Genomic DNA, 26078 nt, shown 5'->3' with positions numbered 1-26078 from the left:
GGGCTTCACCCACCCTGGACCGCTCAGCCCAAGGGTTGGTGAAGTCCTGAAGCTGGTTTCATGGCAAACCATTCTCCTCGGGCCGCACAAACCACAAGGGAGCGATTGACCAATCGACCTCTTAAATATCCAAGGGTGCTCACCGATGTTCTATCCCTCAAATTACCACCCAGCCTGCACTGTTCCTGCCATTGTGACCAGCCTAATTCTAACTAGACCCCCAGACACAGAACAGAGTAGGTGGGGGGGGAAACCCAACAGTGGCCAATGTGTTAAGGGCAAAAAATTCCTACTCGGCCCCTGGAGGGCGACCAGTCTCTAGACCTGCTCTGTACCAGGGAAGGGAGGGAGAGGGATGCCTGGCCCGAACTGAAGATCCTGGGGTGGGAACCACCCAGCAACGGCCGAGACCCCACGGGCCAATGGGCTGTCTTTTGGGCCTCGTGCGGAGCATGGCTGGGACAAATTCCCTCCCCTCTGCACGAGGCCAATGGGAGGGGCATTCTGACAAAAAAAGGGGGGAAGACACACAACCGCACGCGCGCACACACACACACAGACCACAAAAAACATAACCTTTGAGAAAGAGTTAGACTAAAGGAGCAGTGAATTGAACCTACCAATTTTTAGCCACTACACACACAGAAGAAACACCAGTCATAGAACTGCATTAGAACAAAGGGCTAGAATCTATCCATATTCTATTTGAGGATTCCCCAGTTCTCACACACACACTCCTCAGGGGGAGCATCCAGAGCAAATAAGTTAAACTTTAGTTGCACTACACACACAGAGAGAGTTCTTGTTTTAATAAGAAACAAAATATGCTTCACATAGTTTTTTTAAGGGCACTAGATGGCAGCAAAGTACATCTTAAAACGTTTTAGAATAAGCTGCGCGGGAATATGTATTTTAATATCTGGACATGCACATGGTATAAATAACTTATTAAAATGCAAAATACCTTGATGCATTGCTTTCAACACTTCTAATTGTTAATATAATCTGAAAAATAATAAGATAAGATAAGATAAGATAAGATAAGATAAGATAAGATAAGATAAGATAAGATAAGATAAAGATTTAAAAACCGACTTTAGTGCTGCAGATTTTTTCTCCCTTACCCCCAACCCCACACTAAAACTGTTTGTTAAAATTAATCACAGACCTGATTCATTATTCAAATTGGGGTCCATATTTTGTAGTCTGTGAATAGAAAAATAAGAGGGGTCGAGTGGGGTGAGGGGCCTTCATTACAAAATTTGTAATGGGAAATTCTACACAATCCTACTTTGAATAGAAAAAAATGGTATGTACTTACCAACAGCTTGGATAGAATGAAGATTTGGGGATCACGGTGGCTTCTATGATCTTTTGCCAGTAAGTAGGAGATATATATACTTTTTGGGAGCTGTAGTTTTAAATGACATCACGAGATGCCTGTTTGGACAGTCTCAAATTTTGGACACTCTCAAATTTTTGACCTGCAGAGGCCCCCTGAGAAATTACCCCTAATGGTGCATGACGGTCTTAAATTTTGGACAGTCTCGAATATATTTATTTTGTTTACCCCCATTAACCTACAGAGGCCCCTGAGAAAAATCCCCTAAGGGCATAACAGCCTAAGGAATTCTCCAGATGTTTTTTCCTATGTTCATTCCTACATTCATTCCATCATTTCATATTCTTGTGAATATGAATTAGAGTTTGAATTTTCCTGCCTGTGGTCACTGATGTGTGTGTTCAGGAAATGGTTACATACTTCATTTCACCCCCAAAATAAAATTAATCTGATCATCTGTAGATGGATGGTGATATTCAAAAACTCTTTGCTTCCTACCCCCCACCCCCAAATGCTCCACAGATTTCCCCTATGGAAATACTGGTGTTGTATAGATCTCAGATCTTTTTCTGAAGTTTGGCAGGTATTAGAAATCTGCTGCTAACCACTGAAAAAGGAAAAAGGAAAAAGGAACAGGTCTCAATTGCCTGGACCGTTTTCCGTTACAGGGGAAAACGGTCCAGGCAATTGAGGCCTGTTCCTTTTTCCGGCCCTTCTCCCAACCCTCTGACCCTAGGGAGCTCTGAGAACACTCCTTCGAGGATTAGGGTGCTGCTGCTGAATGCCAGGTCAGTTAACGCAAAAAAATATCTCTCATCCACGATCTGATTGTGGATGAGCGTGCTGACCTGGTATGTGTGACGGAGACCTGGCTGGATGCGCTGGGCGGGGTTGGTCTCTCTCAGCTTTGTCCTCCAGGTTTCCAGATCGTGCAGCAGCCCCGCCTCGAGGGTCAGGGAGGAGGCGTTGCAGTCATCTTTCGAGAGACCCTCCCCATTTCAAGGTGCCCGGTCAGGCAATCTCAGAATTTCGAGTGTTTGTCCTTGAGGGTGGGACTCCGAGATAGGCTGGGGATTCTGTTGGTGTACCGACCACCCCGCTGCACTTCAGTCTCCCTACCTGAGCTGGCAGGGGTGGTCTCAGAGGTGGCCTTGGGTTCCCCCAGGCTTATTGTTTTGGGGGATTTCAATGTTCACGCTGAGGCCCCCCTAGTGGGTGCGGCTCAGGATTTCATGGCCTCCATGGCAACCATGGGCCTGTCTCAATTGGTATCGGGCCCTACCCACATGGCGGGACACACTCTGGATCTGGTTTTTGCCGACCGGGAAATAAATGATCTGGAGGTGGGGGAATTTGAGACCACTCCCTTGTCATGGACAGATCATCACCTGGTGGGGTTTAGTTTGACTGCTCCGTCTGCCCTCTGCAGGGGTGGTGGGCCGATTAAGATGGTCCACCCCCGGAGGCTTATGGATCCGCTTGGATTTCAGATGGCCTTCGGGGAGTTTCCAGTGTCCAGAGCTGGTGACCCTGTCGAGGCCTTGGTGGATCTCTGGAATGGAGAGATGGCTCGGGCTGTTGACACGGTTGCCCCCAAGCGCCCTCTCCGGCTTGGTGGAGCCTGTTCTGCTCCTTGGTTTTCCTTGGAGCTTAGGGCAATGAAGCAACTCAGACGACGGCTGGAACGACGCTGGAGGAAGAGTCATCACGAATCCGACCGAACACGGGCTAGAGCCCATTTTAGGGACTATGCCGTGGCGGTGGGGGTGGCGAAGAAATGCTTTTTCTCCGCCTCCATTGCGTCTGCTCAGTGCAGACAAACAGAGCTGTTTCGTGTGGTGAAAACCTTGCTCCACACATCCCCCCGGACAATGGGGGAGGAGTCATCTACAGCTCTTTGTGATTGGTTTGCCTGTCGCTTTGCAGATAAAGTCGCTTGCATCCGTGCTGACCTGGACTCCAGAGTTTTGGCAGTTCCGGCAGACATGCCATTGGTACCATCTGGTCCCGTTGTGTTGGATTCTTTTCGGTTGGTGCGGCCTGAGGATGTGGACAAGATCCTGGGCAGTGTGCGGGCGACTTCGTGCGCTCTTGACCCTTGCCCTTCATGGCTAATAAAAGCTGCCAGGGAGGGGACAGGCAGATGGCTGGAGGTGATCGTTAATGCTTCATTAAGGGAGGGCAGGATGCCATCGTGCCTTAAGGAGGCAGTGGTAAGACCTCTATTAAAAAAGCCCTCCCTTGATCCCTCCAACCTGGACAACTATAGACCTGTGTCTAACCTTCCCTTTTTGGGCAAGGTGATAGAGCGTGTGGTGGCGTCCCAGCTGCAGAGGGTCTTGGATGATACGGATTATCTGGACCCTTTTCAATCTGGCTTCCGCCCTGGGTATGGGACTGAGACTGCCTTGGTCATTCTAGTGGATGACCTATGCCGGGAACTAGACAGGGGGAGTGCGTCCCTGTTGGTTCTGCTGGACCTCTCGGCGGCGTTTGATACCATCGACCATGGTATCCTTCTGGGCCGCCTCTCGAGTATGGGAATCAGAGGCACTGAGTTGCAGTGGTTCCGGTCCTTTCTTGAGGGGAGGGTCCAGAAGGTGGTGCTGGGGGACTACTGCTCGGCCCCGTGGCCGTTGGCCTGTGGGGTCCCACAGGGTTCGGTCTTGTCCCCCATGCTGTTTAACATCTACATGAAGCCGCTGGGAGAGGTCATCCGCTGGGAGAGGTCAGAGATTTGGACTGAGTTGTCAGCAATATGCAGATGACACTCAGCTCTATCTCTCCTTGTCATCTGATCCTAGGGAGGCGGTGGATGTCCTGAATCAGGGGCTGGAGGCTGTGATGGGTTGGATGTGGGCTAACAAACTGAAATTGAATCCGGATAAGACGGAGGTACTGTTGGTCAGTAGAAGAGCCAATCGGGATGAGGAGATTTTACCAGTTCTGGATGGGGTTGCACTCCCCTTGAAGGAGCAAGTACGCAGCTTGGGGGTACTACTGGACCCGGCTCTGCTTTTGGAAGCTCAGGTGGAGGCGGTGGCCAGGGGTGCCTTCGCACGGCTTCGGCTGGTGCACCAGCTGCATCCCTTTCTCGAGAAGGCAGATCTGGCCACAGTTACCCACGCCTTAGTCACGTCGCAGCTGGATTACTGTAACGCGCTCTACGTGGGGCTGCCCTTGAAGAATATCCGGAAACTGCAGCTAGTGCAAAATGTGGCAGCGAGGATTTTATCTGGAGCTGCCCGTTGGGAACATATCACCCCCATTTTGAAAGAGCTGCACTGGCTACCGGTTCATTTCCGGGTCCAATTCAAGGTGCTGGTTTTGACCTTTAAAGCCCTAAATGGTTTGGGCCCGGGGTATTTGAGGGACCGCCTGCTCCCAAGGGTTGCTGCCCGCTTGACGAGGACATCTAAGGGGGCCCTGCTCCGGGTGCCGACAATGAGAGAGGCCCGGCTGTTGTGCACTCGGGACAGGGCCTTCTCTGTTGCTGCCCCCAGACTCTGGAATGCTCTCCCAGTGGCCATTCATTCCTCGGACTCCATCACGGCTTTTAGAAAGCTTGTAAAGACTTGGCTTTTTACCCAGGCTTTTACATAATCATTTTTACTGCTGCTTCTGGGTGTTTTTATTTGTTGTATTGTTTTATGCCTGCTTTTATATGTTTTTATACTTTTAGCATGATGTTTTTATTGTGTTTTTATTGTATGTTTTTAACTTTTGTAAACCGCCTTGGGGCTATCTTTTAACGAAAGGTGGTATAAAAATCCAAAAATAAAATTAAATAAATAAATAAATCAGTTAAAAATCAAACCAACAAATGTTGCTGATGGCTATGTTTTATATTTAGGAAACAGGCCTAAATAATTCTTAAAATGCTTTCCAGGGGAAGCAGACAGGAATGATGAGTAAATGTACCCCTACTGGAAGGAGATTAGGATTGGTCAGTGGAAGAATTCTTATAGACATAAATCTATAAGTGAAAACCATCATTGACAAAATCTTTTTCTTTTTCTTCAAGCTAATGCTACTTGTAGTAGTGAAAATGCATTTTGCACGTGCATAAAGCTGTGATTTTCACAAAGCACTTTGCTATTGAAAACAGCTTGCGCTAAAATTAAGCAGTGTGTATAAAAACATAGCAGAAAATATGAATTCTGCAATGATATCATAGGTTTTGACTGAGCATTCTTCAGTTTTCCCCACATTTATGGCTTCCTGTTTGAACTACACCTAGGGGAGCCCATCTCTAAAAAAATATTCTGCTGTTATTATCAACTTTATTAGTAAAATCAAATCTTTTCCTTCAGTTCAGAAGAATTCATCCCTGTCTGACCTGCTATTGAATCCACAAGCAAAAGGAAGGAAGGAAGGAAGGAAGGAAGGAAGGAAGGAAGGAAGGAAGGAAGGAAGGAAGGGGGATATATGAGTTTGTTGTTCAAAGCTGCCTTGCCCTCTAGGTTCAAATGCCCCCTTGTTTTCCCAAGCCCTCATAAATGATCGATTATATGAATGGCTAATGAACCTTTTGCCCCCACCCCATCCCCTTTGGGGTCATAATAGATATGCATCATGTCATGGGGTCCTGTGAAGATGACCCTTTCATGCCAATGTAGAAAGCTCATTTTCCTGATCTGAACCAGACTCTACATTCTTTTCCCCCACCCACCCAGCCCCAATACCAAATGATAAAGACACATAGCTAGTTCATACAGCATTTTTTTATTTGAAAATACAAAACTATCTATAGCTAAAACTACTTTTTTTTTAACATAGGCAACTATTTTCTCAGGAAAATGATGTAAAAATACATAGCATGTTTTTACAGATAGCATCAACAGCACCATCAACAGCAAAAAATCAGTAAAGAGGGGTATATGGTCTTTGCCAAATTTAAAACATTAAAACAAATTTAAATGATTAAAAACCATCAAACTATTAAAACAGTATCTAATTAAAAGCCTGGGTGAACAAATTTGTCTTGACTGCCTTTTTAAAAGTTGTAAGAGATGAGGAGGCTCTTATCTCAGCAGGGAGCGTGTTCCAAAGCCTCGGGGCAGCAATGGAGAAGGCCTGTCCCCGAGTAGCCACCAGACGAAGCTGAAGCTGATCCAGAAGTGAGACACTCACAAAGACTCAACAAAGCGGTTCCACCCTGGAAACTCTCCTTACATGACCAGAAAGAAAGAGATTCGGTGACCCCGCACATGGCAAGACACTGAAAGATTGCCAACATGTGAAGCTAAAAGTTGAGAAAAGCTGAAGAAGAGATAGAATCTCTACACAAAAATAAAACTTGGACACTTGTGGAACTACCTGCTGGAAGAAAGTCAATAGGCTGCAAATGGGTCTTCAAAAACAAATACAGTGCAGAAGGAGACATCGAGCTACAAATCCAGATTAGAAGCCAAGGGATACACACACTGTCTGCACACACTGAAAGTGACTCTTCAAGGTTTCAGGCAGGAGTTTCTCCCAGGCCTACCTGGAGAAACCAGGAAGTGAACCTGGGACCTTCATCCAAGCAGATGTTCTACTACTGAGCAATGGCCCCATCCCCTAAAGAAAATATCTTACAGAAGACTCACATGTAGTCACCCATCAAAATGTAAAACAGGGCAAACTCTGCTTAGCAAATGGTCTCCCATGCTCACTACTGTAACACCATCTCTCCTCCCCATTTTTCCCAGCCAATGGCCTTCAGCCTTTGGCCATTGTGGCTGGAGATGATGGGAGATGTTGTCCAACAACATCTGGAGGGGACCCAAGGTGGGATCCTCATGGCTTCCTCACTCCCAGTCTTTTGGAGGAGATTGCCCTTTTTATTCAGGCCTTTGACTAATGAGCAGCTGTCCTCTAATTTCCTTTTTGCTGGCTGTAGCTGTGTTTGTTGACTTCTTGTATATCTTTAATGAAAATGTTACAATATTTTATTAGCTTGTTTCTAATTTGTTGTTTGCACCCTGGGTTCCCAGGATGAAGGGCAGCATAGAAATGTAAATAAATAAAATAGTACGCTACCATGGACTAAGTGAACCTCTGTCCCTCTCCCTACAGAGGCTCCCAATTCAAGCCACTGGCCTCATTCACACCATCATTTGAATCCAAGTTTAACGTGGATTCCCCACATTTGCAGAACTGTGTGAACCCATGCCATGACAGGAATCTTGGGCTATAAATCACCTTGGAACAGGTTCCCTCAATCATGTCAATGTTGGTAACCCACATTAAGCCTAGATTTGAACAATTGTGTGAACCAGGCCAGTCACAGCATTTGACAGCACTTGACAGTAAAGAAATTGTTACTTCCGATATTATCAAAGTTATCCTCCAGTGAAAAGGGATTCCTGGGCTAATATGCAGCAATCCAGATTCATTGCAGCTTAAACTTAAACCTGCCCCTTGCCCTGCCTGCTAGACTGCTCTCTGCTACCAATACCAACAGCACTTCTGTTCTAAACCGAAGCACACAGCATGCCCTGCAGTGGAGATAATGAGGACTTAATAACTGAAACTTGAAGAGATTTCTTTTTATTAGCATCAAAGCAGCAGTTAGCTCTATTACTGATTGCATGATTGAGCCATTGAAATGTGCTTAAACATTCCAAATTTGCACAGTAAAAGATTGTGAAATACAGACATTAAACTGGGAATAGGAAGGAGAATAGAATCTTGAATATCCCGGAGGCCTTCTTTGAAATACATCCATACCTGATGACCCCAAGTTGTAATAACAATTAATGATTCAGATGTGTGTGGGGAAATAGGGACTTTGGCCAGAAAGAGAGTCATTGAGCTTTTAAAACAGAAGCCAAAGAAGCACTTCTGCTTATAAATGTGTTATATATTATCCTTAACACGATTAGTGAGAATGAAATTTACTCTACACTCATTGCACTGCAATGACCCAGTAGCTGCCTTCAGACGTACCTTCTACCTATGGGTTCAACGGACGTACAGTTTACCTCCCAGTCCCCTGGTGCACTCACACAATGACAATCTGCAGACTGGGAGACTGCAATGGGGGTGGAACTGGCTGTGCAGGTTTCCTTGGACCCAGGAAGGAAAGCTATGCAAGCCAATGGAATTCAAGCAGCAAGAGGAGCTTACTTACAACAAAGGGTTCAATCAGAGGCTGGGGGTGGGAATCAGAGCTGCAGGTTAGGTCCTGGAACCTCAGCTCCGACTGTTCGGATGTCACGGAGAATGAACCTGAGGTGAGTTTGCCTCAGGTTTCCCATGATGTCCAATATAGTAATCTGTCTAATAAGATAGTATTCAAATAGCTTATTTTTGTCCTCCCCTCCATCTAGCCCTACAGACCACACAAAATTATATTCACAACCTTTGAAGCTTTAAATGACTAAAATGACTTAAAATGACTTTGGAGTAAAAAAAATGACTAAGGGAGGACATGATTGAGGTTTATAAAATATGCATGATGTGGAGAAGGCAAGCAAAAAACCACAACACTAGAGCCAGGGGTCATCCAATGAACCTGATTGGCAGGAGATTTAGGATGGATAAAAGGAAGTACTTTTTCAAAGTGCATAATTCCTCTATGAAATCATAGGAACATAGGAAACTGCCATATACTGAGTCAGACCATTGGTCTATCTAGCTCAGTATTGTCTTCACAGACTGGCAGCGGCTTCTCCAAGGTTGCAGGCAGGAATCTCTCTCAGCCCTGTCTTGGAGAAGCCAGGGAGGGAACTTGGAACCTTCTGCTCTTCCCAGAGCAGCTTCATCCCCTGAGGGGAATATCTTACAGTGCTCACACATCAAGTCTCCCATTCATATGCAACCAGGGCAGACCCTGCTTAGCTATGGGGACAAGTCATGCTTGCTACCACAAGACCAGCTCTCCTCCTGTGCCACAAGATGTGGTGGTGATGACCATTAGCTTAGAGTGCTTCAAAGGAGAATTAGAACATTCATGGTGGACACTTCTCTCCGTAGCTACTGGTCTTGATGTTTATATGCTAGCTCTAGATTCAGAGGCAGGATGACCCTAAATATTAGTTGTGGCAAAGCAATGACAAGAGAGGGGGCATGACCTACTCATGGGCTTCCCAGAGACATTTGGTTGGCCAACTTGAGAAATGGGATGCTGAACTAGATAGGCTTTGGTCTGTTCCAGCAGCAGAGGCACTCTTATCCCTGGACATCTGGGCCAAAGTCCAGGGCCTCTGTAATAAGCAGACACTGTTCCCCCTAAAGAGTTAACCAGAAGTGAACCCTGTCTTGACTAACAGGCTAGTGAACTCCAGGGTTCAGCCAATCAGCACACCAGGAAGGTGGGACCTAGAGAGCTGTTGCCAGGAAGAAGAGAAGTCTTTGTTAGAAAGAAGCTAGGAGGTGAGGTGCATTAGAGGACCTGTGGCCATGGAGGTTGGCTGCAGGAGGATGACTGAAGCTCGTGGAAGATAGAACTGCAGGGGCTTGATTCTCAATCAGAGTTTAGTAAGTTCAAGGAAAAAGGAAGCCAAGGCTAGTGGCTTTGGAAGTTTAGGGCAGGAGAAAGTGATTTAATAAAAGTTTGCATTAGAATTTCTATTTCTTTTGGTGTGTGTGCTTTTGCATATTCCTGATACTGTTCTATTATTGTTTACCTGTAATGTAATTAAAATAAGAAACACTAGCCTATGCCCATCCTACCTAAGGTGTTGCAAAAGACTCTATAAACATTTAAGCGTGTATTGACAACCTATTTTTGTAACCTATTAAGTATTTTTAACTGTATTTAAAAGCTGAGAAAGCCTCAGATGGAAGCAGTCTGTAGTAATTGAATAAAACTGTTTTTTAGTTCTTTTCTTTTTACATGCCTCTCCGAGTTGGTTTTTAACTGTACATGCACTGATTTTAAAAGTGCACCTGGGTATAGACCAAATGCAGATACATGGTGGCTGGCTTCACATGTAATGGCAGTGGCAAGTAAGTACAGAAGAACTGCTAGTTCCCACGGGGTGCACGCTCCCACTGCTGCTGCCATTTCCCTGTTGTATGAAGCCAGAAATGTTGAATAGGAAATGTCAGTGACTCCATTGAGCCTGACATTGTAAAGCCAACTTCAAGTGTTGATTAGTGGTGAGGTGAATTTTGGGCTGAGGCAGGCCTGCTAAACTTAGGCCTCTCAGCTGTTTTTGGACAATAACTCCCATAATCCCTAGCCACAGTAGCCAATAGCCAGGGATTATGGGAGTTGTAGGCCAACATCTGCAGGGGGGCCAAAGTTGAGCAGGCCTGGGCTGAGGGCACCTGTAGTCCACATGTTACACCCAACTCTTCCAGCTTCACACAACACAGAAACAGTGGCCAGCAGCAGCAGAAGCTTGATGGGAACCAGTGGTTCTTCCAGACTTACTTGCCATGGTTATGTTGGAAGCTGCCATGCAGTGTACCACTGTATGTGTAATGTGTGAGTAGGGTTTATTCAGTCAATTTAAGTCTGTAGTCCGAGCATGCCCAGAAATGGAAGCTTGTGAAGAAGTTGTATTCTTTATTCTCAGGAAATGGAGTGTTGTAGTCATGGGATGGGAACACAGGATGCAATAAAAGCCAGTGTAGATGCTTTCCACCTCTCTTCCCCTGGCTATGGACAGATTCACACAACCATTTTGATTCAGGGAGAAGAGTCACAAACAGCCTGCACTCTCTACATATTCTAGATGCATATTAATCCTCCTGCTATGTAACAAATACAGAAACATCACCTTTAAAAAACAAGTCTGTAAGGTCAATGGAGGTAATGAAGGGACTGGAGTGCAAAATGGGCCTTGAAATGATATAATAATGGAGATTGTAATTCTCCAGGCAGGATTTCTGTAGCTATGTTCTGTCAAGGCTCTGGATAACAATGCACATTGGTAACTGTTGCCATCACGCTTTCCCCATCCTCTTTACCTCCTGCTCTGTGCAATTTCTTAAAGTGTTTCAAGAACTGAACAATTCTTTCTGTTAAGAATGTCAAGCCTCTTCTTACTGAATACAGGCTGTACTCAGTGCTGTTGCTTTAAATGACAAAGAAGAGCAAAACTCTTGAGAATCCTCATGAGTTTTAAAAACAATTGAAATTCTTGGTGTATTTTCTGGATTGTTGCCACAGGCTAGAAGCAGAGGTTGCTGAACCTTTTGAAGTCATTGGGCAGGCCTTGGCTATTTTCTTTTCTCATAGACTGTGTTGTAAGAACAGCAGGCCACCTGAGGCATAGGGATGTGCAGAACCAGTTCTATTTGAACCTGGTTTGAATAGAACCGGCCCGGTTTGACTAGTTCGGATTCGAACCAAACCAGACACCAAAAAAGGGGTGCCGGACTGAGTTTGAGCTGAACCAGCCCTGGTTCTAGTGAACAGGTTTGGAATCAGTTTGGGGGCATGCCTGTAAAGAGGAATCCAGTGAGGATTCCCAAACTGAACCAGGGGAGTTTGATGGGGGGAACCAAGCTGGCCAGGTCCGGAGTCTGGTTCGAACTTGAACCGTACCATGCCAGGCGGCTTTGTGCAGACCCGTAGTCTCGTGCCACAACACTGCCCATGCATCAGGCATTTCTGTGAAGAAGCAAACTCTATAAGTATGATGGAGCTTGTTTCCAGTATCAGAAGTCTGGGGAACCCAAGACAAATGCCTTACTTATTATCATTATCATTATCATTGTCATTATCATTATCATTCTCTAATGGGCCCAATTCAAGCTGCTGGTTTTGACCTTTAAAGCCCTTAATGGTTTGGGCCATGGATATCTGAAGGACTGCGTGCTCCCCAAGGTTTTGGCCCACTTGGCAAGGTCATCAGAGGGTGCTCTGCTCAACTTGCTGATGATGAGGGAGGCTCGGCTGTCCTGCGTGCAGGACAGGGCCTTCTCAGTCACTGCCCCTGGGCTTTGAAATGCTCTCCCAGTGGGCATCCACTCCTCAGCCTCCACTACAGCTTCTAGAAAGCAAGTGAAACCATTGCTTTTTACCCAGGCGTTTCTACAAGCATTGTTTTGTTGCTTCTGCTGCTTCTGTGCTTTTTTTTCATGACTTTATTGTGTATACATTTTTAAGCACCTCTAGATGGGGTGGTTTATAAATGTAATACATACATGCATGCATACATACATACATAGAATTGTATTTTTTCTTATATTCCAGTTTAATATTTGTATTGTTTTAACTGTTTAAGTTTTGCATAGCAATTAAAATTTATTGTAAACTTCATTGAAATTATTTTAATATATAAACCTAACAATAAATGAATGAATAAATAAATAAATGATTATCGTTATCAATATCATTATCCTGCCCTTCCAATACAATACTGCTTGGGGTGGCTTACAACACTAGCAGCACAGTAAAGCAGATAAAACAATAAAATCAGTATAAAGTTAAAAACAAAACAGTAAAATGGGCAAACCATTAAACAATATAAATATTTCTCTTATTTACAGTATAAATGCCCTCCCAGCTGACCTTTCAAATCACAGAAACAAGCTCCATTACATTCAGGGCATATGCTTCTATAGACAAATACCCTAACCACAGAAAGTGCAGATGCATGCAGCTTCCTAAACATGTCAGTGCTGAGGTGGGACTGCTAAGTGTACTCTAGGGGCACAGTACACAAGTACAGCATCTTCCCCAACTCCCCACCCCATAATGTCTGAAGTGGGTTTCTGTGAACAATGCTGTAGACATACAGCTGTACACATACAGCTGTTCACACAAGATGATCAGCACATGTAGTGGGTGGTATACAAATATGTTAAATAAATAAATGAAACAAGAAGAATATTTGTTTAAAGTCGTTATCTGAGGTTGGTTTGTTTCACTCCTGATTAGTAAGGCTGAAATCTTGCTTGGTTACAAAGTTGATGATTTGAACATCTCACAGCACTTAGTTACTTTATACATAATGGCCGTATTCACATGGAACCATGGGTCCAATAGATCCGTGGTTCCACTCCCCCCTCCCACTGCTCTCCTGTCTGAATTCAAACATAATGGAGAGCAGGCACTTTGCAGACAGGCTTGACAACCTCTGGCCCCTTCAACCCTGGTTTTGTGTTACATGTGAATGCAGCCATTATAAGGCTTTTCACCTCTGAAACTGTACTGTACTTCACACTCTAGTCTATTATAGACTGCCCTAATAACCCAGTCCTTTATTTTTTAGACTGTCTTATCCTTTGATTCTCAGAACAACTCCTCTTTGATATTCTTCCTACCCAGACCCAAATCCCCACACTAACTGAATTCCACTTCCAACTTCCAAGTGTCACTCACTATCTGTCTCTTATGATTGACAGTTCCAAAGAGTTCTAAGCCAATTTTCATAAAAGTAGTCCTGCACCATTTCATCACAGGCATTCACACAAAAACATGTAAGTGTGTGCAGACACCTGTATACTTGTACAACATAGTGTTTGAATAGGTTTGTACCTTAACCCTAGCCACCTAACCAATTTGAACAAATTTTCTGCAGCTGTAGGGACACATAGGGACACCTCAGTGGCATAATTTGTAATGATGTCATCTACCCCTATTCAAGATGGTGGACTCAAATGTTTGAGGTGCAAGTGGGCTAACTTGTGGACCATCTAACCAATTTGAACCAAATTTGCTACAGGTTTAGGGACATATAGGGATGGCTCAAGGGCATAGTTTGCAATGATATCATCCACTCTGATTCAAGATGGCAGACACATGAACATTTGAGATGCAAGTGGGAACCGAATTAGACCGAATTTGGTACAATTGAAAGGACACATAGGGATACCTCAAACACATAGTTTGTTATGATGTCATCCACCCAGAGTCAAGATGATGTAAGCATCAATATATGAGGTGCAAGTGAGCTAACTTGTGAACTGCCTAACCAATCTGGACCAAATTTAGTCCAGTTGTAGGGATAGTGAAAGGAAAAGTAGAGGAGAGCTGATCGTTTGGTAGCAAGCATGACTTGTCCCCTTAGCTAAGCAGGGTCCACCCTGGTTGCCTACGAATGGGAGATGGAGCTGCTCTAGGAAGAGCACAAGGTTCAAAGTTCTCTCCCTGGCTTCTCCAAGATTGGGCTGGGGGAGACTCCTGCCTGCAACCTTGGAGAAGCCACTGCCAGTCTGTGAAGACAATACTGAGCTAGGTAGACCAATGGTCTGACTCAGTACATAGCAGCTTCCTATGTAAGCCTATGTAAAATAGGCAGAATAGTTCTTACTAGAACAACTTGTTATTAGAGCTTGCAGGGGCTGGACTCTAGACCTATCGAAAATTGCTGGGCTTTATTCCCTGGCTGCTTTAGTGTCGATCTACTCTGGACTTCACATTGAAAGGATATTATAACTCCCTCATCCTATCCTTTTTATCCCAAAGCTGTTCTGTGTATAAGAGGTTGGTGTGCTGGACTGTACCATATTCGCAAAGGTAATAATGCAGCCAGATCTACTCTCATCAACTCACTAATACAATATTCATGTCCGGACATATAATAATATAATGAAAGAAAAAGTGTATTAAGTCAGTGCACATTTTGCATTAAAATATGTCTTTAATATTAACAAATCTGTGCTGGTTTAATACTTGAGTCATTGTCCTAACTCCAGGACCTGGTAATTGGTGGTATAGTGCCTCTGAACACATAGGGTTCATTGTTAATTATTATCCATTGTTTATGATTGTAACTAATCATCATGGGTAGACCTATCCTCCATCAGCTTGCCCAATCCTTTATAAAAAGTCATCAATATTAGTGGCAATTGCAAAGTTAGTTTTAAGAACCCTCTAGTGTGATTATCCATTACATACATTTTTTTCATTCTTTGTAAATTAAAATAACTTTAAGTTACAACACATGTTTTTTTAATTTCCATTTCCAAATTACTTTGCAGGGTGAAGGAATACTAATCTTTTCCATCCACCACTATTTGTCAGAGACAATCATTCTTCTCTGTTCCTTGTCTTTGGTCAATCTCTGTGGATCCCAGACCCAGCTGGCTGCAGTCAGGGGATCATTGTTCCCTCTAACAGGGATTCCCAGATGTTGTTCACTACAATTCCCAGCATCCCCAGCTGCAGTGGCCTTTGGCTGGGGATTATCCAACAATATGCTGCCAAAAGTTCAACGGAGTGGGTACACAGTGTGGGAAGTGGCAGGCTGTGCATTGCATGATGCCTTGGTTTTCACTCACATATATTAGCATGCATGTGGGCTAGGCCAGAGATGCATCCACCTAGAACTGAGCCTATCCTGTTCTAGGCTAAGCTGCAGGGATCCAAAAGTGTCACAGACCCTGAATAACACCAAGCACAAAGATGTCAGACCCTCAGATAGCACCCAGCAGAAACAAAAGAGCAAGCTATGTCAACACACAAGGGATGTTGCCTCAGCAGCTTCTCGAAGCAGATTGCTGGTTTTCATGGCTGTTGTCCAGGCAGCGTGGATTGGGAAGGCTCTATTTCATATAGGGGCCTTGCCTCATTTCTTAAGCGTGGACTTTGGCAGCACTGGGGTCCCCTATTAGGACTGGTGAAGAGTTTGTATTCCATCTCTTTTCTAAACAAGCACTGGTAGTTCGGGGCTCATGCCACACCCATGGGGGAAGTGGGGTTCCTTTCCTTTCCACATTTCAGAATTCTGAATGTGACACACAATAGACTTAAATTGATTTGTCATTCCCTCTCCCCATAGAACTTTGGGAACTGTGGTTCAGTGAAGGGTGGGCTAGGGCAGAGATTCCCATTTTGCACCCCCAGATGTTGGGCTACAGTTGTTGTTGAACCCAGTTGCTGTTGGATGTTTTTGGCTACAGTGGACTAACACAGCTGTGGGGAAAGGCTAGAGCAGGGGTTCCCCATCCTGAGTCCCCAGGTGCAGTTGGACTACAACTCCCATCATCCCCAGCCACAATGGTCTCTGATCATGTATGGTGCAGTCCAACATCATCTGGGGACCCAAGACTGAGACCCCCTTGGGCTTGGGGATCTGACAATTATTAGCACTCTCTCCAGACTAGAACTCCCACAATAGGACTGTTTTAAAAATGTATATGTTTGTAGTGTAGATAGGTGCCAATCAGCTATGTCTCTCCCAGTGCTGAAGGATGACACCCTGCCCCCATCTCTGTAGGTGGCAGTTATGACATCACCTGTGGCTTCTCTGTTATGATGCGCTCCTTGTCTCCTTGGTGATGGCTGAAGTTCAACAGCCAGGCTCAGTGGCGCAGAGGATGCAGGAGAAGAAGTGTCTCACAAGGGCAGCTTGGTTCTCCTTCTCCTGTCCCAAGAATGAATGGGACAATCATGGCAAAGCAGTTGTTGTGCCCCTTTTAAATATACACATTAGATGGTAAGGCTGCAGGTAAGAAGTCTCTTTCTGTTCCATAACATGAATTTGTAATGGCTGGCGGTGGTTTGAAACCAAGCAATCCTGCAGATGAGGCAAGTGTCTCAGCATCTCTAAATGCCAAATTATTTTGCTTCCTTTCTTTGTTTGGCTTTGTAAATAACCTTTGCCAAAGCATAATTCTAGAGATGATAGGGGGAAAGATACTATATTGCCTGGGTGATTTACAGGCTGCCAGTTTTAGCATGGGAGAAAGTGTTGTAAGATCTGACATTCTCAAAACGTGAATAAAGGATAGCTTTCAAAACATAAATAAAGGAGATAAACGATTACTGCATCTTTCATGGCAAAGCTGGAGTCGTTCACATTCCCATCCTGTAATGTAGTTTGACAATGTTTTTTTCCAAGCAGGGACTGCTCATACTATACTCTCCGTGCCCTTCTCCTGCCTCATTTTCGGCCAATCGGGTTGCAGAGGGGGCGGGCATTCACCTTTGGGGAGGTAGCAAAGGATGGCGTGATGGCTTTCTCCTCCTTTAAAAAAAATTTTTAAGGGTGAATTAGCACAAGGTGCTCTATCTTTTCTGTCGGGCTTGCACAAATGCAGCGGGGGCGAGGGAGAGAAATATAAAAGCAAGCTGATTGTAGAGGCTGGTAGCTTTGTGCAAGAACAAGGAAGCATTTTTTTTTTAAGGCTGATTTCAAATGTATGCCCTGAAAGGGCAGATCTAACAGCACTAATGAATTAATTCCGTGGGGGGGGGGGGGTTGGTCCCACTTTTTCTCAAAGAAGAGATGGCTCATGCAGTCCCATATGATTTCTGCACCCCCTGCCAATTTTCTTTTGCATTTTGATTGCAACATCTGGCTGAAGTGGTCAAAGCGCCATTTTGAGAAATTTGGGGCTGTGGGGCCCAGTGCAGTAAGCAAATGGCCAGTGCGTACGTGCAACGGCCTTCAAAACGGCTGCTGTGAGCAGGGAGAAGACTGAAAAGCCCCATAAACTGGACAAACTGGCCCTACAAACTCTGGGGGGAGGCCAGCGGGGGAGTGGGAACCGTTGGAGATCCGCTCCATGGCCACGGTAGCATCCCCCAGGAGTCTGCCAGACCAGGCGGTAAGTTTTCTCATGTGTGCAGGGGCATATCTAGGGGTAGGGCAGGCAGGGCACGTGCCCTGGGCACCACTTGAAGGGGGGCGCCATTTTGTAAAATTAATTTTTAAAAAAAATGGCTGCCAAAAACAAAATGGCCACTGTGCATGCTCAAATGGCCTCTGTGAGGGCCTAGGTCATGCCAGGCCTTGCAGAGGCCATTTGAGCATGAGCGGTGGCCATTTTGTTTTCAGTGACCATTTTTTTAAAAAGATTTTTTAAAACGGCCACTGCACATGCTCAAATGGTCCCTGCTAGGCCCTAGAGGCCAGTGGGGGGAGGAGGAACCTTTGCAAACCCCCCAGCCTTTAGGAAGCCCCCCGAAGGGGCTACAGGTAAAAAAATAATAATATATAATATAAGTCACTGTACACATATTCAGATTGGCACTATGTACAGAGAATCAGGGCTTGTGAATACTGAGCTGATGCTTATGAGCTAGGATTGTATTCATTTGCTCTTACTTTGCTTCTTGTGATAAGTGAGTTAAATGTGATGTCTTGCTAATATGGCTATTAATGGTGAATTTGTCTTTGAATCAGTGTGAAATCCTTAATATTAAGGCCCACTGGGAGTTTCTTGCTCTCTTTCTCTCATTTTAACTGTCTTTCTGAAAGACTAGAATATATTCCAAGCAGTGACACAGTTTACTCTGCAGATCCTTTAATTATTTACAGAGTATCTGGGAAAAGTCAAATTCTCCATTTATTTTTAAAACTTATGTAATGGTGATGCTACAATACATAGTAGAGAATTAGACAGGCACTTCTGTTTAGTTTTCCAAGTACACCTCCACATTGTATTTGGGTATTTCATGAGCCCCAGCATACTGAAATTTGTAGTTTTCCAGCATTTTTTGGTCTGGCTAAGTCCACTGCTAAAATAGTTTTTGAAATATTAAAAGATTAATGAGCCTGACTTGTATTTTTCAGCTGATATTATGGTAAAGTTATCTGAAAGATGGGTGTCAGATGCTTGGACAGGGGGCGCAATTTCAGTGTTTGCCCTAGGTGCTATTTTCCCTAGATACATCTGTGTGTGTGTGTGTGTGTGTGTGTGTGTGTGTGTACATAAATCCCCACTGGGATGTTTCCCAGACTGTGGGAAACACCTATATTGGGCAGCAGTAATATAAGAAGATGCTGAAAGGCATTATTTCATACTGCATGGGAGGAGGCAATGGTAAACCCCTCCTGTATTCTACCAAAGAAAGCCACATGGTCTGTGGTCGCTAGGAATCGACACCAACTCGAGGGCACACTTTACCTTTTGTTCCTGTTTGCAAGTCGGATTCAAAACCCAGATCTAACTCACACACACCAAACCTATAGATAGCAAAACAATTTTAAGCTGCCATCTGGAAAGCACCCTGGAGAAGTATTGTCACCCGCAAAATAGACCTACTTGAACAAGGAGCTACAGGGAAATGGACAACAATAAGACAATGATTCCCTTTGTTTGGGGCATCGTCTGGAAAAACTAAAAAAACCAACAACCCATAGATTCCATCAAGTTTAAGAAAATAAACTCATAACAAAAATTGTGATGCAAGGTAAGGAATGATGTAAAGTAAGGATCATAACTTGTTGCACTGCTTCTGAAAAAGGGAAGTGAAAAACCTCAGATATTAACATCACCTATACAGTGGTAAGGGTTTTATTGCTAAGGAAAGCAACCACTTCGTTTCTTTCCTACAGAATGAGAGGCAACACCATCACAGTGTGCTTTTTTAGTAGGAAATGGCTTGGCTTGAAATGCAAGGCTTTCAATCAGTTTTTAAAAGCAACAAACTCATAATCAAACATCTGGCATGCAGTAAGGAATACCAAAATTGACGCTTTGCTACAGGAAGGAGGAAATGTGAAACATCACCAATGTGGAAATTTGGGTTACCAACATTCAGTTGCCTGAATACGGGACCAAAGTTGGGGGATCTTGTGGGGGGGCATCATATTTGCACCCCATCCCCTTGCACCGAAAGCCTAGCAGCAGAAGGGATAGGGTACACACACACACACACACACACACACACACACACACACACACACCACACACACACACTGCCCCCTCCCATCCTTCCCTTTGAGTCATGTCTCCTAGTCCACACACCCCCTCACATCATGCATGGAGGCTCCTTCTCGAGGCGACCAGAGAGGGGCTGAGGGGAGGAGGGGAGGAGGAGGGTCTCTGTTGTAGGGGGCTGCTCTTGGTTGGGCCCTTGCTCTGCCTCTCACTGGGCGGCCCCACCCCAGCTGCTCACAGCCCATCCTCTCTTCTGCACAGAGAGACCAGCAGACATGACACAGAAGCTCAGTGGCGGCTGCTGCCACTGAGCGAGTGGCCACTTCCTCAGGCTGGGGTGGGCAGCATTATGGTGCATGAGCTGGCTGCTGCTGGCACCGCTGGCCAAGGAAGCCACTCCAGGTTCTCTACAGCCTCTTGGAAAGCAAGCAAGTGGGCAGGCAATAGGGAGAGCGAACCCCCTCTGGGAAGCAGCAGTAGTCTTGTTTAGTGCCACCTGGAGCCCACCTTCTTTCCCTCTCTCCCTTCCCTGCAGTGGGTGGGCAGCCTGGCTCCGGGGAGCACATAAGCCAGCTGCTGGAGTGGTGGCACTGGAGGTGAGATGGAGGGGAGACGCAGCTGAGGAGAAGTCACCCAGCCAGCAGTGAGGAAGACTGGAGGCAAGCATAGGAGCCAAAATACAGGGGAAATTGCACCCTGGACAGGATGCCCACTTTCCCCTGGAAATACGGGCCGTCCCAGCTAATTGCCTAATCGACCATAGTATCCTTCTGGAACGTCTGAGAGCAACGTTCCAGAACATTTACCCTGCAGCATGAATGTCTGAGTACTCCCAGAAGTCTGGGACTACTTCTGGATCCACACCTCTCCCTGGAACCTCAGATTGAGGCGGTGGCCAGAAGGGCTTTCTATTAGCCTTGGCTGATATGCCAGCTGCATCCATTTCTTGAGATGAACTACCTCAAAACAGTGGTACATATGCTGGTAACCTCCAGACTTGACTTCTGCAATGCGTGCTATGTGAGGCTGCCTTTGTACATAGTTCGGAAACTCCAGTTGGTACAGAATGTGGTGGCCAGGTTGGTCTCTGGGTCATCTTGGAGAGACCATATTACTCCTTTGCTGATAGAGCTACACTGGCAGCCAATAGGTTTCTGGGCAAAATACAAAGTGCTGGTTATCTTTATATATAATTCTCTAAGGCGTACCCATGGCTAATCCTGTGTGCGGCAGCTCTCGTGAGAGTTTGCAAGCAGAAGCACCGTGGTGATTGGGCAGTAGGGATTTCATATGCAGGTAGGGAGGAGGAGCCTGTGATGGTTAAGGTCAGTTGGAATGCAGCTATTACTGGTTGGAAGATGTGCTTGATTGTAGAGCAGAGGCACTATCTATCTATCTATCTATCTATCTATCTATCTATCTAAAATGATAGTGGGCAGGGGTCTGTGAAGAGAGAAAAAGAAGTGGGGGAAGAGAGAAAGAAGGAAGGGCGAGGGACGAGCCCAAGCCTGTCAGCGGCCTGAGGGGAACGAGCGGCCATGCCGGCACCTAATAGCAGCAAGGAAGGGCCCAGTCAACCACTGCTGCTGTTTGGAGCTACCAAGGCCATTGGCAGAGGGCAGCAGGCAGGCAAGGGACGGGCCCGGGCCTGTCAGCAGCCCAAGGGGAATGAGCAAATATGGCGGTGGCATCAGCAAGGAAGGGCCCGGTTAACCGCCACCGCTGCTGCTGCTACTCCCCCGTGGGGAGGAGCAGGAGCAGGGCTCGTGTGAGGGTAGGGAGTTCTCTGGGGATAGGGGGCTGCAGCTTGGCCAATAGTCACCAGCAACACTGCATCCACTACCAAGAGGGGTGAGGGGGATGGAAACAATGGGATAGAGGAGGAGAAGGAGCAGGAGTGTGGCTCAGGTGAGGGTGGAGAGATCTCTAAGGTGAAGGGGGCTGTGGCAGCAAGTGAGTGGAGCAATCCAGCACTAGTGCACTGATGCTCTGCGTGGGTTAAGCTAGTAACCTATAAAGCTCTAAATGGCTTGGGCCCTGGATATGTAAGAGAACGTCTTCTTCATTATGAGCCCCACCGCCCATTGAGGTCGTCTGGAGAGGTCCATCTCCAGTTGCTGCCAGCTTGGCTGGTGGCCACATGGGGACGAGCCTTCTTGGTTGCTGCCCCAAGATTGTGGAATGCACTCCCTAATGAAATACGATCCTCCCCATCTCTGATAATGTTTTAAAAGCATTTGAAAACCCACCTCTTCAACCAAGCTTTTTCAGCTTTTTAATTTTTTAGGTTTTAATCTGTTTTTGAATTTTAAATTGTTTAAATTGTTTTAAGTTTTGTGTATGTGTTTAACTTATTTTGTGTTATTGTAAACCACCCAGAGACGAAAGTTTGGGCCAGTGTACAAATTAGATAGATAGATAGATAGATAGATAGATAGATAGATAGATAGATAGATAGATAGATAGAATGAATAATCTAGGACTGTTGGGAACCCTAATAGAAATAGACCTTTAAAAAGAAAGTCATTTATTGCTAGTGAAAGTGGCTTTTTCAAAGATTAAACTTATTTGAAACATCTATGAGGGTTCCACTTGATCATTTACGATCTTTTTTTTAAACATTCCAGTATCTTTTTTTGCAGACAGAAAGGGAACTTTTTTAACTTTAAAAAAATGAGTTGCCCATCTATTCTCTAAATGTTATTGCTAGAAGTGGTTACTCTTCAACAGATAAGCAGCTGAAAGGAAAATACCACCTTTGAAAGCAGTGTACAATTACTAAACCAAACTATCTTTCTTACGAAGCCAAGCAATAAATTTATCATCAGAAATATTGGCAGCACAGGTAATTTCGTCGCTTTATCTCATCCAGAAGTAACTAGGTGTGTGAGAACAAAGGAAGCTCTGAAAGATATGCAGTGGCATTGTATGAAATGAATTGTTTTTGCCATTCAGAAGGGATTGTTTCTTCTCATGGTGTTTGAACAATTGCAGTATAAAAATATGCTTGAAAAGCAGGCAACATTCACCATGAGCTTTTACAGTCAGGGCTGTTACCCCGAATCTCCTCCAGAAGAGAGTGTGTGCATTCACACACCAGCCAAACTTACCCCGAAGTCCCTTCAAGATCCTTGGACTCACTCCACACACAAATCGGGCTTTGTCTTCCAAATTATAGCTTATCTCAAGGTATTTCCGGGTTTTTAAAATGCTGTTTTTAAGCTACCTTTTCTGAAAATGCTGGAACAAATAGGGAGAGGCACTGATGTAGAATCATTAACATGATAAGCTCTTTAGAAATGCAAATCAAGCAGGCTTGCCTAGCAGGAAGCAAACGCTTTAAGTTCTGGTTACAAAAGTAAAACCTCTGTGTTTGCTCAAGATGACTTTATTGAACAATATTAGTCTGCTTGCTTAAGGTTTCCGCTGGTTAAAACACCATGCCTGTGCTGGAAAAAAGGGAAATAATCTGTTAGTGTATACAAATGCTCCCAGTCTAGGACATGAGGCTTTGAAGGCAACATTGGTTGTGTTCCTACCCAAGGAGCACTCTCTCGCTCTCTCCCCCCTGCCCCAAACTGGCTAGAAGGAAAAAACAGAGGCATGCAATGTGAACCTGCACCAAAAGAAAACCCGAGAGCAGAGGGGAGGGCCTGCTTCCCTCATGCCACGAGTGTAATTTGAAGTGGCTTCCCTCAACATTTATCCCGAAGCATGAAGCCATGTGTGAATAACTCCCATGAGCATTTTCAGACAGGAGGCTTTACCATGGTTTACCATGAGGCTTTACTGCAAGTTTGGGGCATAATGGATACTCCCATGGACATAAATTGGGCTAGGTTCCAATAAGGAGGGGGAAACCCAAGTTGTGTGTGAAGTACTCTCTGAAATATTGCACGGCCTTCAGGGTAAATCTGGCTGATATGTGAATGCACACCCACCCTCCATAAGTAAAGTCACCGTTAGGAGAGGAGAGCTGGTGTTGCGGTAGCAAGCATGACTTGTCCCCATAGCTAAGCAGGGTCTGCCCTGGTTGCATCTGAATGGGAGACTTGATGTGTGAGCACTGCAAGATATTCCCCTCAGGGGATGAAGATGCTCTGGGAACAGCAGAAGGTTTCAAGTTCCCTCCCTGGCTTCTCCAAGATAGGGCAGAGAGAGAGATTCCCGCCTGCAACCTTGGAGAAGCCGCTGCCAGTCTGTGAAGACAATACTGAGCTAGATAGACCAATGGTCTGACTCAGTATATGGCAGTTTCCTATGTTCCTGTGTCTGAAAAAGCTCCATTTCCTGACTGCCTTAAGGTCTTTTCTTCATTTTAAAAAAACATTTCCTGGGCACCTGACTAAGATGCAGATTATACTTCAAGTTCTCAGCCTTGGGTCACTCGATGTTGTTGGACTACAACTCCCATTATTCCCTGCCACCATGGCCATGGTGGCGGGGGTTGATGGGAATTGTAGTCCAACATCCAGGGACCCAAGGATGAGAACCTCTGTCCTATATGTTCCTGGCATAGTCTGGTCTGGTCCTTTTTATTACTGAACTAACTCATGTAATAAAGTCTAGTGTTACATTAAACTGCTCTATCCCACATTACGGCTCCCTAGTTGGTGTGAATTTTCTAGCGTTTTGCAGCTTTCCCACAAACCGGCATCCACCACACTTTGCATTCAAGTGCTCCTTTCCCCTCCTTTAATCTGTGTGTAATTTAGTACATCACACAAATCTGGGAAATTATTACTTTTGCTAGAGCCTCATTACTGCCTCTTGATTCTTTTACTGGTTAAACTTCATGCCATTATGTAAAATACCACTAGCAAGCAACAGCTGATTTCCTTAATCCTTTTCAGGCAAAGGCTCAGATACATCAAGCAGAAATGCTTTTTCGCAGGAGAGAACACAAGAGACCGCTAAATTAGGATTTGACTCTCGCTTTTTTAAATTCTTCCATTCAAAGTGGGAATTGTGCTTTTGCTCAAATGCTTTTCGCATTTTTCCAAATATCAGAGAAAGGAAATGCAGAACAGGCCTCCCTCCACCACTCAGCACTTTAGTGGGGTCTTGCAAAAGAAGCTGATATAATAACTTGCTTTCCACAATGGTGCCTCCCCCATAGGAAATGAGAGGGGGTATCTACAGGTGAAACTCGGAAAATTAGAATATCGTGCAAAAGTCCATTCATTTCAGTAATGCAAATTAAAAGGTGAAACTGATATATGAGACAGACGCATTACATGCAAAGCGAGATGTCAAGCCTTAATTTGTTATAATTGTGATGATCATGGCGTACAGCTCATGAAAACCCCAAATCCACAATCCCAGAAAATTAGAATATTACATGGAACCAAGAAGACAAGGATTGAAGAATAGAACAATATCAGACCTCTGAAAAGTATACAGTGTACTGTGCTTGATTGGCCAGCAAACTCGCCTGACCTGACCCCATAGAGAATCTATGGGGCATTGCCAAGAGAAGGATGAGAGACATGAGACCAAACAATGCAGAATTGCTGAAGGCCGCTAATGAAGCATCCTGGTCTTCCATAATACCTCATCAGTGCCACAGGCTGATAGCATCCATGCCACGCCGCATTGAGGCAGTAATTGCTGCAAAAGGGGCCCAAACCAAGTACTGAATACATATGCATGCTTATACTTTTCAGAGGTCCGATATTGTTCTATTCTTCAATCCTTGTCTTCTTGGTTCCATGTAATATTCTAATTTTCTGGGATTGTGGATTTGGGGTTTTCATGAGCTGTACGCCATGATCATCACAATTATAACAAATTAAGGCTTGACATCTCGCTTTGCATGTAATGCGTCTGTCTCATATATCAGTTTCACCTTTTAATTTGCATTACTGAAATGAATGGACTTTTGCACGATATTCTAATTTTCCGAGTTTCACCTGTATACGCCCCATTCACACATTATGTTCAACTCTTGTACAGTATGCATACAGTGTACACAGGTACAAATCTGTACACAGGTAGCTATTCCCTTGTTATGCTGAATGCAGGTTCAGCAGCACTTATTTGAGAGGGTCTCTACTCAAGTTCACTTTTAAAATGAACACAGGTACATCACGTCTTTCACACAAGCACATCCATAGTCCTGTTCAGGCATTCAAAGAGAACGTCGTCAACCATGCTTACAGGGCTGGAAGCAGGTTGGAAGTCCCGCCCCCAACCCATCACTCACTCTCCCAACCCGCTCTTCATGCTTAGAGCAGCA

Source organism: Hemicordylus capensis, chromosome 1 (assembly GCF_027244095.1).
Source record: "Hemicordylus capensis ecotype Gifberg chromosome 1, rHemCap1.1.pri, whole genome shotgun sequence".
In the NCBI taxonomy this organism is placed as follows: Eukaryota; Metazoa; Chordata; class Lepidosauria; order Squamata; family Cordylidae; genus Hemicordylus; species Hemicordylus capensis.
The sequence above is the reverse complement of the archived record's forward strand: the minus strand, read 5'-3'. Positions refer to the sequence as shown.